The following is a 16,428-nucleotide window of genomic DNA, read 5'->3' as shown; positions in this document are numbered from 1 at the left end:
CAGCGTTTTCTGCCACATTGTTTCCTTCCAACAGACTTACCATTGAGGTGCCTTGATACAGCACTCTGGGAACAGCCTATTTGTTGAGAAATTTCTTTCTGGGTCTTACCCTCTTGCTTGAGGGTGTCAATGATGGCCTTCTTGACATCTGTCAGGTCGCTAGTCTTACCCATGATGGGGGTTTTGAGTAATGAACCAGGCAGGGAGTTTATAAAAGCCTCAGGTATCTTTTGCATGTGTTTAGAGTTAATTAGTTGATTCAGAAGATTAGGGTAATAGGTCGTTTAGAGAACCTTTTCTTGATATGCTAATTTATTGAGACAGGTTTTTTGGGTTATCAGGAGTTGTATGCCAAAATCATCAGTATTAAAACAATAAAAGACCTGACAAATTTCAGTTGGTGGATAATGAATCTATAATATATGAAAGTTTAATTGTAATCATTACATTATGGTAAATAATGAAATTTAACACTATATGCTAATTTTTTGAGAAGGACCTGTACATTTGTTGGTTCCATTAAATTCTCAAAATGGCCAGAAAAAAAGAACTTTCATGTGAAACTCGACAGTCTATTCTTGTTCTTAGAAATGAAGGCTATTCCATGCGAGAAATTGCCAAGAAACTGAAGATTTCCTACAACAGTGTGTACTACTCCCATCAGAGGAGAGCACAAACAGGCTCTAATCAGAGCTGAAAGAGAAGTGGGAGGCCCCGCTGCACAACTGAGCAACAAGATAAGTACATTAGCGTCTGTAGTTTGAGAAATCGACGCCTCTCAGGTCCTCAACTGGCAGCTTCATTAAAACAGTACAAGCAAAGCGCCAGTGTCAACATCTACAGTGAAGAGGCGACTCCGGGATGCTGGCCTTCAGGGCAGAGTGGCAAAGAAAAAGCCATATCTGAGACTGGCTAATAAAAGGAAAAGATTAATATGGGTAAAAGAACACAGTCATTGGACAGAGGAAGACTGGAAAAAGTGTTATTGACAGACAAATCCAAGTTTGAGGTGTTTGGATCACACAGAACATTTGTGAGACACAGAACAACTGAAAAGATGCTGGAAGATTGTCTGACATCATCTGTCAAGCATGGTGGAGGTAATGTGATGGTCTGGGGTTGCTTTGGTGCTGGTAAAGTGGGAGATTTGTACAAGGTAAAAGGGATATTGAATAAGGAAGGCTATCACTCCATTTTGCAATGCCATGCCATACCCTGTAGGCAGCGCTTTATTGGAGACAATTTCATCCTACAACAGGACAATGACCCAAAGCACACCTCCAAATTATGCAAGAACTATTTAGAGAAGAATCAGGCAGCTGGTATTCTATCTGTAAGGCTAGGTTCACATTGCGTTAACAGCAGCCCGTTCAACACATGCGTTAACGGGCTGCTGTTAATGCAAGTGCCGACATGACATCGCGCTAGCGCAGATAGAGCTAGCAGATGCTCTATCTGCGTTAGCAGTGACGGACCCGGAAACGCTGCAGCCCGCATCCCAGGGTCCGTCACTCAATGACGGCACATCGCTAGCGCACGCCCATTGTGGGCGTATGCTAGCGATGCATCCGACACTGGACTCAATGGCGGCGTTAACGGACTGCGTTACACCACGTTATGCCGCAGTGTAATGTAGTGCGTCTAACGGACGCCTAAAACTCAGTATGAACCCAGCCTTATGGAGTGACCAGCGCAGTCACCAGATCTCAACCCCATTGAGCTGTTGTGGGAGCAGCTTGACCGTATGGTACGCAAAAAGTGTCCATCAAGCCAAACCAACTTGTGGGAGGGGCTTCTGGAAGAATGGGGCAAAATTTTTCCAGATCACCTCAGCAAATTAACTGCTAGAATGCCAAAGGTCTGCAATGTTGTAATTGTTGCAAAAAGAGAGCATTCTTTGACAAAAGCAAAGTTTGAAAGAGAAAATTATTATTTCAAATAAAAATCTTTTTTTTCTAAGCTTGTCAATGTCTGGATTAGATTTTAAATTCATTTGGCAACTCATTTGATTAATAAAAGTACCGTATGAGTTTTCATGGAAAACACAAAATTGTCTGGGTGACCCTAAACTTTTGAACGGTAGTGTATAGCAGTGAGGAATTTTTTTAAAATATAGCTTTTATTAGGTAAATTAAAAAAGTAAAAAAAATCAATACACAAGTAGACACACAACTCATACAATAGACTCAAATCAATGTACAGGGCCAAGTAGCCTAGTGTGTTTACCTTGAGAGCAAGATAAATGAGGATAGAATAAATTCTTTCCTTATATGCTGCAAATTTGGAGTAATGAAACAACAGGTGAGAAGTATGCACCATAGAAGTACTTATACATATTAGTCCATATAAACTTTACCAGAACACATTCAAAAACATATTCACCTTGCTGGAGCACACTCAAAAGAAACCCCTACGCGCTGGCGCCCCCGGATGAAGATACAATCGAAACGCGCGTAGGGGTTTCTTTTGAGTGTGCTCCAGCAAGGTGAATATGTTTTTATGCTCTATACTTACCATCTTAAAGTTCTAACTAGGCATGTGCGCATTATGAAGGGATTTTTCATTAGGGCATGAGCTAAAGAAGTAGTGCTGTATTTACTACTCATATATATATTGGCAGTATCACAGTGGATCTTGGCCGCAAAATCTCAGCATGCAGATAGGTACCTAGGCACATTGGCACTTTAGAAAGTTCATATTAAAACAGTCACCTTGCAATAAGAATCTAGAGCCTGCATAGCATTGTCACGGTTTCAAATTAAGGTCAGCATGTATGTCAGGTGTAACTATTAAGCACATATCAATTGTTGTTTATTTGGATTGGAGGTACTTGTACAATTTTTTGTATTATATGTGTTTTTTACAAAGTTGTTCTTATGGATCAATAAAATTTATATGTTTGAACTAAACATTCTGTGCCCTGAATAATATTCTTGGGGGCCTTTTGGTGGTACCATAGAAGTACTGCAGCTATTATCCACTGATGGTACCAGGAGGGCAATATGTCTCTGACACTAATGCACATGTATTTATGATACAGTGCCTTGCGAAAGTATTTGGCCCCCTGGAACTTTTCAACTTTTTCCCACATATCATGCTTCAAACATAAAGATACCAAATGTCAATTTTTGGTGAAGAATCAACAAGTGGAGCACAATTGTGAAGTTGAACAAAATTTATTGGTTATTTTACATTTTTGTGGAAATTCAAAAACTGAAAAAGTGGGTCGTGCAATATTATACGGCCCCTATAACTTAATACTTTGTGGCGTCACCTTTTGCTGCGATTACAGCTGCAAGTCGCTTAGGGTATGTCTCTATCAGTTTTGTACATCGAGAGACTGAAATTCTTGCCCATTCTTCCTTGACAAACAGCTCGAGCTCAGTGAGGTTTGATGGAGATCGTTTGTGAACAGCAGTTTTCAGCTCTTTCCACAGATTCTCGATTGGATTGAGGTCTGGACTTTGACTTGGCCATTCTAACACCTGGATACATTTATTTGTGAACCATTCCATTGTAGATTTTGCTTTATGTTTGGGATCATTGTCTTGTTGGAAGACAAATCTCCGTCCCAGTCTCAGGTCTTTTGCAGACTCCAACAGGTTTTCTTCAAGAATGGTCCTGTATTTGGCTCATCCATCTTCCCATCAATTTTAACCATCTTCCCTGTCCCTGCTGAAGAAAAGCAGGCCCAAACCATGATGCTGCCACCACCATGTTTGACATTGGGAATGGTGTGTTCAGGGTGATGACCTGTGTTGCCTTTACACCAAACGTATAGTTTGGCATTGTTGCCAAAAAGTTCGATTTTCGTTTCATCTGACCAGAGTACATTCTTCCACATGTTTGGTGTCTCCTAGATGGCTTGTTGCAAACTTTAACCCCTTTACCCCCAAAGGGGGTTTGCACGTTAATGACCAGGCCAATTTTTACAATTCTGACCACTGTCCCTTTATGAGGTTATAACTCTGGAACGCTTCAACGGATCCCGGTGATTCTGACAATGTTTTCTCGTGACATATTGTACTTCATGATAGTGATACAATTTCTTTGATATTACCTGCGCTTATTTGTGGAAAAAAAACCACGGAAATTTGGCAAAAATTTTGAAAATTTTGCAATTATCCAAATTTGAATTTTTATGCCCTTACATCACAGAGATACAGTTATATGAAAAAGTTTGGGCACCCCTATTAATCTTAAGCTTAATGTTTTATAAAAATTGGTTTTTTTTGCAACAGCTATTTCAGTTTCATATATCTAATAACTGTTGGACACAGTAATGTTTCTGCCTTAAAATGAGGTTTATTGTACTAACAGAAAATGTGCAATCTGCATTCAAACAAAATTTGAAAGGTGCATAAGTATGGCCACCCTTATCATTTTCTTGTTTTAAATACTCCTACCTACTTTTTACTGACTTACTAAAGCACTTTTTTTGGTTTTCTAACCTTCATAGCCAGGTGTGTGCAATCATGAGAAAAGCTACTTAAAGTGGCCACTTGCAAGTTGTTCTCCTGTTTGAATCTCATCTGAAGAGTGGCATCATGGGCTCCTCAAAACAACTGTCTAATGATCTGAAAACAAAGATTATTCCACATAGTTGTTCAGGGGAAGGATACAAAAAGCTGTCTCAGAGATTTAACCTGTCAATTTCCACTCTGAGGAACATAGTAAGGAAATGGAAAAACACAGGTACAGTTCTTGTTAAGGCCAGACGTGGCAGGCCAAGAAAAACATCAGAAAGGCAGAGAAGAAGAATGGTGAGATCAGTCAAGGACAATCCTCAGACCACCTCCAGAGAACTGCAGCATCAACTTGCTGCAGATGGTGTCACTGTGCATCGGTCAACTATACAACGCACTTTGCACAAGGAGAAGCTGTATGGGAGAGTGATGCGAAAGAAGCCGTTTCTGCAAGCACGCCACAAACAGAGTCGGCTGAGGTATGCAAAAGCACATTTGGAGAAGCCAATTTATTTTTGGAAAAAGGTCCTGTGGACTGATGAAACCAAGATTGAGTTGTTTGGTCATACAAAAAGGCGTTATGCATGGCGGCCAAAAAACACAGCATTCCAAGAAAAACACTTGCTACCCACAGTAAAATTTGGTGAAGGTTCCATCATGCTTTGGGGCTGTATGGCCAATGCCGGCACAGGGAATCTTGTTAAAGTTGAGGGACACATGGATTTCTCTCAGTATCAGCAGATTCTTGACAATAATGTTCATGAATCAGTGACAAAGTTGAAGTTACGCAGGGGATGGATCTTTCAGCAAGACAATGATCCAAAAGACCGCTCCAAATCTACTCAGGCATTCATGCAGAGGAACAATTACACTGTTCTGGAATGGCCATCCCAGTCCCCAGACCTGAATATCATTGAATATATGTGGGATCATTTGAAGAGGGCTGTCCATGCTCGGCGACCATCAAACTTAACTGAACTGGAATTGTTTTGTAAAGAGGAATGGTCAAAATTACCTTCATCCAGGATCCAGGAACTCATTAAAAGCTACAGGAAGCGACTAGAGGCTGTTATTTTTGCAAAAGGAGGATCTACTAAATATTAATGTCACTTTTCTGGTGGGGTGCCCATACTTATGCACCTGACAAATTTTGTTTGAATGCAGATTGCACATTTTCTGTTAGTACAATAAACCTCATTTCAAGGCAGAAACATTACTGTGTCCAACAATTACTTGTTATATGAAACTGAAATAGCTGTTGCAAAAAAAAACAATTTTTATAAAACATTAAGCTTAAGATTAATAGGGGTGCCCAAACTTTTTCATATAACTGTATGTCACACAAAATACTTAATAAATAACATTTCCCACATGTCTACTTTACATCAGCACAATTTTGGAGCCAAATTTTTTTTTGTTAGGGAGTTATAAGGGTTAAAAGTTGACCAGCAATTTCTCATTTTTACAACACCATTTTTTTTGTAGGGACCACATCACATTTGAAGTCATTTTGAGGGGTCTATATGATAGAAAATAACCAAGTGTGACACCATTCTAAAAACTGCACCCCTCAAGGTGCTCAAAACCACATTCAAGAAGTTTATTAACCCTTCAGGTGTTTCACAGGAATGTTTGGAATGTTTAAAAAAAATGAACATTTAACTTTTTTTTCACAAAAAATTTATTCAGCTCCAATTTGTTTTATTTTACCAAGGGTAACAGGAGAAATTGGACCCCAAAAGTTGTTGTACAATTTGTCCTGAGTACGCCGATACCCCACATGTGGGGGTAAACCACTGTTTGGGCGCATGGCAGAGCTCGGAAGGAGCGCCATTTCATTTTTTCAATGCAAAATTGACTGGAATTGAGATGGGACGCCATGTTGCCTTTGGAAAGCCCCTGATGTGCCTAAACATTGAAACCCCCCACAAGTGACACCATTTTGGAAACAAGACCCCATAAGGAATTTATCTAGATGTGTGGTGAGCACTTTGACCCACCAAGTGCTTCACAGAAGTTTATAATGCAGAGCTGTAAAAATAAAAAATCATATTTTTTTCACAAAAATGATCTTTTTGCCCCCAATTTTTTATTTTCCCAAGGGTAAGAGAAGAAATTGGACCCCAAAAGTTGTTGTGCAATTTGTCCTAAGTACGCTGATACCCCATATGTGGGGGTAAACCACTGTTTGGGCGCATGGCAGAGCTCGGAAGGGAAGAAGCGCCGTTTGACTTTTCAATGCAAAATTGACTGGAATTGAGATGGGACACCATGTTGCGTTTGGAGAGCCCCTGATGTGCCTAAACAGTGAAAACCCCCAATTCTAACTGAAACCCTAACCTAAACACACCCCTAACCCTAATCCCAAACACACCCCTAACCCTAACCACACCCCTAACCCCAACACACCCCTAACCCTAATCCCAACCCTAACCACACCCCTAACCCTAATCCCAACCATAACTCTAACCACACCCCTAACCCTAACACACCCCTAACCCTAATCCCAACTGTAAATGTAATCCAAACCCTAGCCTCAGGCCTAACCCTAACTGTAGCCCTAACCCTAATGGGAAAATGGAAATAAATACATTTTTTTAATTTTTCCCTAATTAAGGGGGTGATGAAGGGGGGTTTGATTTACTTTTCTAGCGGGTTTTCTAGCGGATTTTTATGATTGGAAGCCGTCACACACTGAAGGACGCTTTTTATTGCAAAAAAATATTTTTTGCGTTACCACATTTTGAGAGCTATAATTTTTCCATATTTTGGTCCACAGAGTCATGTGAGGTCTTGTTTTTTGCGGGACGAGTTGACGTTTTTATTGGTAACATTTTCGGGCACGTGACATTTTTTGATCGCTTTTTATTCCGATTTTTGTGAGGCAGAATGACCAAAAACCAGCTATTCATGAATTTCTTTTTTTTTTGGGGGGGGGGGGGGGGTGGCATTTATACAGTTCCACGTTTGGTAAAATGGATAAAGCAGTTTTATTCTTCAGGTCAGTACGATTACAGCGATACCTCATTTATATCACTTTTTTATGTTTTGGTGCTTTTATACGATAAAAACTATTTTATAGAAAAAATAATTATTTTTGCATCGCTTTATTCTGAGGACTATAACTTTTTTATTTTTTCGCTGATGATGCTGTATTGCGGCTCGTTTTTTGAGGGCCAAGATGACGTTTTCAGCAGTACCATCGTTATTTATATCTGTCTTTTTGATCGCGTGTTATTCCACTTTTTGTACGGCAGTATGATAATAAAGCTTTGCTTTTTGCCATTTTTTTTTTTTTTTTACTGTGTTCACTGAAGGGGTTAACTAGTGGGACAGTTTTATAGGTCGGGTCCTTACGGACACAGCGATACTAAATATGTGTACTTTTATTGTTTTTTTTAAATTTAGATAAAGAAATGTATTTATGGGAACAATATATATATTTTTTTAGGAATTTTTTTAAATTTTTATTTTTACACATCTGAATATTTTTTTTTTACACTATAACATTGCCCTGGGGGGGGGGGGGGAGGGAGGGGGGGGGAGCATCATGTTATAATGTAAGATCGCTGATCTGACACTTCGCTGTGCACTGTGTCAGATCAGCGATCTGACGTGCACTCCTGGAGGCTTCCCGGCGCCTGCTCTGATCAGGCGCTGGTAAGCCACCTCCCTGCCGGACCCGAATGCAGCCCCACGGTCATTTTGGATCTGGGGCCTGCAGGGAGAAGAAGGTAGGAGATCCTCGGAGCAACGCGATCAGATCGCGTTGCTCCGAGGGTCTCAGGGAAGCCCATAGGGAGCCCCCTCCCTGCGCGATGCTTCCCTATACCACTGGAACACTGCGATCATGTTTGATCGCAGTGTGTGGGGGGTTAATGTGCCGGGGGCGATCCGTGACCGCTCCTGGCACATAGTGTCGTATGTCAGCTACGATAGCGATACGCTATGATGTACTATCCCGTCGGTGGGCATACGGGCCCAACCCACCTCGACGGGATAGTACGTCTAATGTCAAAAAGGGGTTAAGCAACACTTTTTATGGATATCTTTGAGAAATGGCTTTCTTCTTGCCACTCTTCCATAAAGGCCAGATTTGTGCAGTGTACGACTGATTGTTGTCCTATGGACAGACTGTCCCGCCTCAGCTGTAGATCTCTGCAGTTCATCCAGAGTGATCATGGGCCTTTTGGCTGTTTCTCTGATCAGTCTTCTCCTTGTTTGAGATGAAAGTTTAAAGGGACGGCCGGGTCTTGGTAGATTTGCAGTGGTATGATACTCCTTCCATTTCAATATGATCGCTTGCAGAGTGCTCCTTGAGATGTTTAAAGTTTTGGAAATCATTTTGTATCCAAATCCGGCTTTAAACTTCTCCACAACAGTATCACGGACCTGCCTGTTGTGTTCCTTGGTCTGTGCTTCAAACAGAACCCTGAGACTATCACAGAGCAGGTGCATTTATACAGAGACTTGATTACACACAGGTGGATTATATTTATCATCGTTAGGCATTTAGGACAACATTGAATCGTTAAAGGGAACCTGTCACCTGAATTTGGCGGGACAGGTTTGCGGTCATATGGGCGGGGTTTTCTGGTGTTTGATTCACACTTTCCTTACCCGTTGGTTGCATGCTGGCCGCAATATTGGGTTGAAGTTTATGCTGTGTCCTCCGAAGTACACACCTGCGCAAGGCGCAAGATTGCCTTGCGCAGGCGTGTACTTCGGAGGACACATCATGAACTTCAACCCAATATTGCGGCCAGCATGCAGCCAGCGGGTAAGGGTGAATCAAACACCCGAAAACCCTGCCCATATGACCGCAAACCTGTCCCGCCAAATTCAGGTGACAGGTTCCCTTTAAGAGATCCACAATGAACTTCTGGAGTGAGTTTGTTGCACTGAAAGTAAAGGGGCCGAATAATATTGCACGCCCCACTTTTCAGCTTTTGAATTTCCTCAAAAATTTAAAATAACTAATAAATTTCGTTCAACTTCACAATTGTGTTCCACATATTGCTGATTCTTCACCAAAAAATTTACATTTGATATCTTTATGTTTGAAGCATGATATGTGGGAAAAGGTTGAAAAGTTCCAGGGGGCCGAATACTTTTGCAAGGCACTGTATATTTAATAGGTATGACTCCAGCTTCCAGCTTGCATAAATCATAACCACATTCATTAAAGTGGACAAAAATAGTGCGGGTAGACCCATATCCTCAATAATACAAAACAATACTGTGGTATACAGCTACTAATACAACTAGGATGAGTAAATGTTACCTTGTCATATACATGACCATTATAAATAAATGCAACTCTCTCACCCAAGGTTTTACAGAAGTCCAGACTGGTGGATATCACCTTTATATTGAGCCCATTAGGACGTAGAGGCAGATATACTGGTATGTCTCCATTACATGTCCATTTTAAAGGGCAACAAGGGGGGATAGTAGTAGGATAGAAGACCACCTTCCGAAGCGTTTCTTCCCACTCAGGGATTCATCTGGAGATCCAGTAGTCTGATTGGGAGGTGCCTTACTTTCACCTTTTGTAAAGGGCCTAGTTCCCGAGCTCCTTTTTAAATCATAATGGAGGCTCCAAGACAATAAAGCCATCACTTCTGTCTATCATTGCACATGTTCAGAGAGGCGATTGACACCAGTCTGAGCCCATCCCTTGTCTCTGGGAGGTGTGTTCTGCACACTACTTCTTCCTTTTGGAGCTCGGAAAATCCACTTCCGGTATCCTCGCTCCAGCAACAGGAAGTACGCCAACAACGTCACTTCCTCCCATTAGAAGGCAGGATTACAACTCTGGAGCGCTAACCTCATGTACGTCATTATACCTCATTTCCGATAGCCACGGTCAATGATAAGATCCTCTCTGGGGTTGTACAACCAGGACTATTAGCAGAGTGTATGTAGTTTCAGCCCCATAGAACACTGTTATGCCGCAATAATACCTCCATAACAATGGGGGCGCCGCTACAGCGCGATTATATATCAAGGGGAGGAGATCATATATCAAGGGAAGGAGATCAATATAAATGTTACCCAGAGAGCATATATCCATAACAAGTAAAACATTAGTCTGGGATAAAGGTAACACCGTGTGCCATATATTACCAAAATATATAGGTATCCCAAATCATATTATTAAATTATGAGATGGTACAATATCCTGGTATCCAATAAGATCAATTGCGTTGGTAAGTAATAAATGAAGAAGAGATTTTTGTCAGTTTCCACAGGGGTGACATTAACCCCCGTTCACTTGGTGGATAGACATTAGTAATTATAATGTTATAATAATAAATGATTGAGAGGTGGTTAAGATAGGTCACACACTAACCCCCCAGAAAGCCTAGTCAGAGTCGTCCAGGGGGAAGGATGAAGAATCAGAGGAAAATACTATACGGTCCCAAGTTAAGGGAGTATGGAGGGATGTAGGGGGGAAAAAAGGCCCTACCTGACAGTGGAGGCTGGCACCCTAATTTCTACACAAAGGCACTCCCAATCCGCGTCGTCTATCCCTCCCTGGTATAACCTACATTAGTTAGTTTGAGGAAACAGGCAAATGTCAGTTGTTCATTCAGACCCAGCGGAGACACAGTTTTCAGCCGATAGATCCATCTTGCAAAATGCATCTATCCCAATCACCTCCCCGTGAAGGCTTCTTGATTTTTTTCTATCCCCATAAACTTAACCACAGAAGCGAGTCCACCATGTACTTGATTCACCTGTCCTGATATCAGGGCTCTGAAGTCAGAGCTGTGGTGTCGGAGCCCATTTTGGGGGAGTCAGAGTCGGTGTCATGGAAATTGAGGAGTCGGAGGTTTGGCTTAGGCTTGGTTCCCATTGCGTTAATGGGAACGCACTAACGGACAGCGTTGCACGGCGAAATTAACGCCGTGCAACGCGTCCGTTAGCGCGCCCATTCACGGCAATGGGAACGCGCAGCACTAGCGCGTGCCATGTTCGGCACGCGCTAGCGACGTTTCCTGGCTGCTTGCAGCGTCCGAGGCGCGCCCGCGGTCCGTTCCCCGCTCTCGCAGATCGGGGATCTGCGAGAGCGGGGACGTTACCGCGACCCCGGAACGCGGCCCCATTAAAAACATTGCGTTAGCGCAACCCGCTAGCGCTAAACGGATTGCACTAACGCAATGTGACCCTAGCCTTACCGACTCCACAGCCCTGCTTGCTATATATAATACAATATTTTATTACATTTTTAATAGTGATGAGCGAATATACTTGTTACTCGATATTTCCCGAGCATGCTAGGGTGACCTCTGAGGGTATGTGCACACGCTGCGGATCCGCAGCTGCGGATCCACAGCGGTTTCCCATGACTTTACAGTATAATGTAAACCTATGGGAAACGAAATCCGCAGTGCACATGCTGCGAAAAAAAACGCGTGGAACCGCAGCGGCTTATATTCCGCAGCATGTCAATTCTTTGTGCGGATTCCGCTGCGGTTTTACACCTGCTCCAATAGAAAACTGCAGGTGTAAAGCCGCAGCGGAATCCGCAGTAGAAACCGCGATAAAGCTGCAGGAAAAACTGCAGCGGTTTTGCACTGTGGTTTTTCCAAATCCGCTGCGGAAAAATCCGCAGTCCTCCAGAATACGTGTGCACATAGCCAGAGTATTTTTTAGTGCTCGGAGATTTAGTTTTTCTTCCTGCAGCTGAATGATTTACATCTGTTAGCCAGCATAAGTAGATGTGGGGGTTGCCTGGTTGCTAGGGAATCCCCACATGTAATCAAGCTGGCTAGTAGATGTAAATCATTCAGCTGCGGCGAAAAAAACGAAATCTCCGAGCACTAAAAAATACTCGGAGGACTCATTACTCATTTTTAACTTTTTTAATTTACTTAATTAAATTTATATTTTAAAAATCCCCTCACTGCTATAGCTATGCTTTAGGCTGGTTTCACATTTGCGTTTTTTTGGGTGCGTTTTTGCGGTAAAAATCGCAAAAAAAAGGCATGGTGAAAAAACGCATGTAAACGCGTGCAAATGCTGCGTTTTTTGACGCATGCGTTTTTGCATGTGGTGAAAAAAACGCGGCGTTTTGACGCGTTTACATGCGTTTTTTCATGCGTTTGCGTTTTTTAAACGCATGCTGAGAAATGTGTGACAGCTGCCAATCATCAAAATAAAGTAAAAAACCCACTATAAACAGAAATAGTTAGGGGTAGGGGTAGGGTTAGGGGTAGGGATCATAACCCTAACCCTAAAGGGATCCTAACCCTAACCCTACCCCTAAAGGGATCCTAACCCTACCCCTAACCCTACCCCTAAGGGATCCTAACCCTACAGGGATCCTAACCCTACCCCTAACCCTACCCCTAAGGGATCCTAACCCTAACCCTAAGGGATCCTAACCCTAACCCTACCCCTAACCCTACCCCTAAGGGATCCTAACCCTAACACTACCCCTAACCATAAAGGGATTAGGGTTAGGGGTAGGGTTAGGATCCCTTAGGGGTAGGGTTAGGGGTAGGGTTAGAATCCCTTAGGGGTAGGGGTAGGGTTAGGATCCCTTAGGGGTAGGGTTAGGATCCCTTTATCACCTTTATGTTGGGGGGTGGCATATTAGTGTGTTTTCTGTTTTTTTAATAAAAAAACGCATGCTTTTTTAACGCAAAAAACGCATGCGTCCCCATTGACTCCAATGTATTTTTTGACCCAAAAAAAACGCATGCGTTTTTTTTTATCCAAAAAACGGTTCTAAAAATACTACAAGTAGCATTTTAGAAAATGAACGCATGCAGTAAAAAAACGCATGCGTTGCAAAACGCGACCAAACGCGTACACAAAAAAACACATGCGTTTTCAATGTTAAATATAGGGAAAAGAAACGCATGCGTTTTTTTGAAAAAAAAAAAAAAAACGCTGCAGACAAAAACGCAAGTGTGAAACCACCCTTATTTCCATCCACCAGAATCTACCTTCTACACGGGGAGTGGTGGAGAGTATCACTACAGGAGCCGCTCAGGTCACAGGGACCCCAGGAATATGGAGGAGACCTGCAGAAACACGAAGAGTGATGACACTGGGGGTCCCGGGGAGCGGACATGAGGGGGGGTTACAGGAGTCCATAATTATAACAGCCGCCGTTATAAATGTCACCTGAAGAAACCGCAACACACACAAGTTATATATATATGTATATATATATGTGTGTATATATATATATATATATATATATATATATATATATATATATATATATATATATATATATATATATATATAGGACCGCAGAGAGGTTTCCCCAGGAGACGAGTGCACTTCTCTCTATTCATCGTCTATGGAGAGAACCGAAGCTCCAGAGAAAGAGAAATCTCCATCAGTAAGATATATGGGAGCGAGGAGACAAATGTCACCAGCACTGAGGGGGTTAATGTCCCCTAATAGTGACAATATGGAGCGGGTGACAGCCATAATGGAGACTGTACAGTAACAGAGCAGCGAGCGCCGTCAGGAGGGAAGTGACCCAATGTAATCCAATACAGAGAGACCCTGATATAGCGACACAGACGGGAACACGTTCTGTCTCCTGGAAAGTGACCGCAGCACTGAGGGGGTTAATGTGAGAATCTCCAGCACCTACCTCCACCTGCAGAGCCGCACACTGGCTATATGGTAGCGTCTAGAATGGAGTGGATTTTTTTAGGGAATTACGTCACCGGAAGGGGCGGGGCGTTCTTCTGGTCAGTGAAGACCCGATAACAGGTGCCTTGGATGAATTGAGGGCGGCTGCTGGGGATGAGAGGGAGAAATGAGGGGCTGCATCATTGAGCCGTGTGAGGAGAGGATGGAGGGGCTGCACCGTGGAGCCCTGTGAAGAGAGGGATGAGGGGCTGCACCAAGCCCTGTGAGGAGAGGGCCGAGGGGCTGCACCATGTCGCCCTGCGAGGAGAGGGCCGAGGGGCTGCACCGTGGAGCCCTGAGAGGCGAGGGCCGATGGACTACACCGTGGAGCCCTGCGAGGCGAGGGCCGAGGGGCTGCACCGTGGAGCCCTGCGAGGACCGGGGGGCTGCACCGTGGAGCCCTGCGAGGGCCGAGGGGCTGCGCCGCGTAGCCCTGCGAGGGCCGAGGGGCTGCGCCGCGTAGCCCTGCGAGGGCCGAGGGGCTGCGCAGCGTAGCCCTGCGAGGGCCGAGGGGCTGCGCCGCGTAGCCCTGCGAGGGCCGAGGGGCTGCGCCGCGTCGCCCTGCGAGGGCCGAGGGGCTGCGCCGCGTCGCCCTGCGAGGGCCGAGGGGCTGCGCCGCGTCGCCCTGCGAGGGCCGAGGGGCTGCGCCGCGTCGCCCTGCGAGGGCCGAGGGGCTGCGCCGCGTCGCCCTGCGAGGGCCGAGGGGCTGCGCCGCGTCGCCCTGCGAGGGCCGAGGGGCTGCGCCGCGTCGCCCTGCGAGGGCCGAGGGGCTGCGCCGCGTCGCCCTGCGAGGGCCGAGGGGCTGCGCCGCGTCGCCCTGCGAGGGCCGAGGGGCTGCGCCGCGTCGCCCTGCGAGGGCCGAGGGGCTGCGCCGCGTCGCCCTGCGATTGCCGAGGGGCTGCGCCGCGTCGCCCTGCGAGGGCCGAGGGGCTGCGCCGCGTCGCCCTGCGAGGGCCGAGGGGCTGCGCCGCGTCGCCCTGCGAGGGCCGAGGGGCTGCGCCGCGTCGCCCTGCGAGGGCCGAGGGGCTGCGCCGCGTCGCCCTGCGAGGGCCGAGCGGCTGCGCCGCGTCGCCCTGCGGGGAGAGGGCCGAGGGGCTGCGCCGCGTCGCCCTGCGGGGAGAGGGCCGAGGGGCTGCGCCGCGTAGCCCTGCGAGGGCCGAGGGGCTGCGCCGCGTCGCCCTGCGAGGGCCGAGGGGCTGCGCCGCGTCGCCCTGCGAGGGCCGAGGGGCTGCGCCGCGTCGCCCTGCGGGGAGAGGGCCGAGGGGCTGCGCCGCGTCGCCCTGCGGGGAGAGGGCCGAGGGGCTGCGCCGCGTCGCCCTGCGGGGAGAGGGCCGAGGGGCTGCGCCGCGAGGGCCGAGGGGCTGCGCCGCGTAGCCCTGCGAGGGGCTGCGCCGCGTCGCCCTGCGAGGGCCGAGGGGCTGCGCCGCGTCGCCCTGCGGGGAGAGGGCCGAGGGGCTGCGCCGCGTCGCCCTGCGGGGAGAGGGCCGAGGGGCTGCGCCGCGTCGCCCTGCGGGGAGAGGGCCGAGGGGCTGCGCCGCGTCGCCCCGCGGCGAGAGGGCCGAGGGGCTGCGCCGCGTCGCCCTGCGAGGAGAGGGCCTGCACCGTGGAGCCCTGCGAGGAGACGGGAGAGGGGCTGCACCGAGGAGAGGGCCGAGGGCTGCACCGTGGAGCCCTGCGAGGAGAGAACTGAGGGGCTGCACCATGGATCCTTGTACAAATAGAAATGAGGACACAGGACTCAGTGTGAGTGGTCTAAGGATGTATTTTGGAAACGGTTGATGTTACATGAGTGGTGCTGCATAGGGATGGTGATGTGTAGAGAAGGAGAAAAGATTGCATGGGGGTGTGATGAGGGTCTGTGTGGAGAAGGGTTGCATGATGATGACAGACTGTGCGGAGAACGTTCAGATGATGAGGGGCTGTGCGGAGAAGGGGGGGATGATGAGGGGCTGTACGAAGAAGGGGGAATGATGATGAGGGGCTTTACGAAGAAGGGATGATGATGAGGGTCTGCGGAGAAGGGATGGTGATGAGCGTTGGAGAAAGGGGTAATGTCACTCTTGTGAGGCTGCATACAAGGTGGGGCTGTGCGGTGAAGGGAGTGATGCTTCTCACATGGGGCTGCACAGTGAAGGGGATTAAAAAATCCTTTTTTTTTCTAACCAAAATTTAGCGTGCTTCTTGTGGTCCATTGCGTGTTAGTCCAAAAAACAGTAAATATTAAAGGGAACCTGTCACCCCGTTTTTTCGATATGAGATAAAATAGGGCCTGAGCTCTGCTTTACATCAGTACCTT

The 16,428-nt window shown here is 46.2% G+C and overlaps 1 protein-coding gene across 1 annotated transcript in view; it reads right to left on the bottom strand.

Moving 5' to 3' along the window:
- LOC138664138 (oocyte zinc finger protein XlCOF7.1-like) overlaps window positions 1-14,141 on the bottom strand; it is a 74,149-nt gene extending 60,008 nt beyond the window's left edge. Inside the window, exon 1 of the mRNA XM_069750579.1 lies at window positions 14,092-14,141. The gene's annotated coding sequence lies outside the window, so the exon portion shown is untranslated. The remainder of the gene's footprint in view (window positions 1-14,091) is intronic.
- Between the last annotated feature and the right edge of the window lie 2,287 nt (window positions 14,142-16,428).

This window comes from Ranitomeya imitator, chromosome 2 (genome assembly GCF_032444005.1).
Source record: "Ranitomeya imitator isolate aRanImi1 chromosome 2, aRanImi1.pri, whole genome shotgun sequence".
Classification (NCBI taxonomy): domain Eukaryota; kingdom Metazoa; phylum Chordata; class Amphibia; order Anura; family Dendrobatidae; genus Ranitomeya; species Ranitomeya imitator.
This window is presented reverse-complemented; position numbering and strand designations above follow the sequence as displayed.